The sequence below is a fragment of the Arachis hypogaea genome, chromosome 17 (genome assembly GCF_003086295.3).
Source record: "Arachis hypogaea cultivar Tifrunner chromosome 17, arahy.Tifrunner.gnm2.J5K5, whole genome shotgun sequence".
NCBI classification, from domain to species: Eukaryota; Viridiplantae; Streptophyta; class Magnoliopsida; order Fabales; family Fabaceae; genus Arachis; species Arachis hypogaea.
Window position 1 is genome coordinate 128,652,501 of NC_092052.1, and position 1,339 is coordinate 128,653,839.

Below are 1,339 nucleotides of genomic sequence, written 5' to 3' on the forward strand. Positions count from 1 at the left end.
TGAAGATAATCATCTAAAGCGTGATCTTTTGTGGTTGTCAAATCCCCAGCCTTTTTTTTCTTTGGCTGAATGGCCGCATGCCATATTTTTCCCCAATCTGAAATTTATCAATGTATGTAGCACATTATTTACATGATATTTTATATATATATATATATATATATATATATATATATATACATGACTTGAAAAAATACGGTACATATCAAAATTTTTCTCATATGTTTATTATATTGTGTCCATATCCATGACTTGAGAAGTTCTGACTACTAGGATTAAAAATTTAATTTTTATTTTATAGTTAAATAAATGTTTATGTTTTATTATTTTTATTATTTCCATGTTTTTGTATATTTAAATAGTTATTTATATATGGAGATATTGCCAGAGTCCAAAGAGTTCTTCATGCACGTACGTTTACTTAGCTATTTTAATTTCCTGATGATGACGAGGTGTGTGTTTGATAACAATATATATATATATATACACACACACACACACCGACTTTTTTTGAGTTTGTCTATGCTCTCTCCATATGTTTTTCAGAGACGAGTTCCGGTCCCCGGTCCTTTTTATCGCGCTTTTCGTCATGAACTTGGTGATTTCATGATGTTTAGGGACAACCATGGTAATGAGTTTCGCGTCATGTTAGACAAGGTTGGTAACAATATTTTTTTTTTTCGAGGGCTCTCGTTCCATGGTTGCCGCGTACAACATAAGACATGGGGCTTGGTTGCGCGCCTACTATGAAGGTGACAGTACTCTATGCACCTCTATAAGGAACCTTGATGGATCCCGCATTGTGTACCCAAGGCCACGTTCTCGGAGCAGCTTTGCTGCTCCAGCAAGCAGTGGTGTTAATCATCATCGAACCCGCGTCGTTTCTCGTGATGTGATGCATACCGGCGACGTTATACTTCCATTTTCCATTGAATACACTCCTCTGACTTCTCCTGTTTGTAGCAACGCCTTCGGCAGCCCATTGATCTCAACCAATAGCCTCGGCTGTCCTGTGTATGTTGCCTCGACTACGTCACACGCGAGTCCCGTGGGCCATGTTGATCTTGGTTCGCAGATCCGATCACTTAGTCCGACCCATGCAGGAGGTAACAGCCAACTTATTTTAATATTAACCAATCGTGTTAGGGATATTCTCTCACTCCCACAAATATTTTTTTTCCTCAGTCAGTTCAATGGGTATCTAAGCATTAGAATTCTCTGACCATGTTTTTAGTTGCAGATGTTGCCAGTTTCTCCGAGTGGATTCGTCGTTAGATTTGTTCTCGACCTTTCCTTCTGACCCATGATTCTCCTACCATATCTAATGCATGTTTCAAGT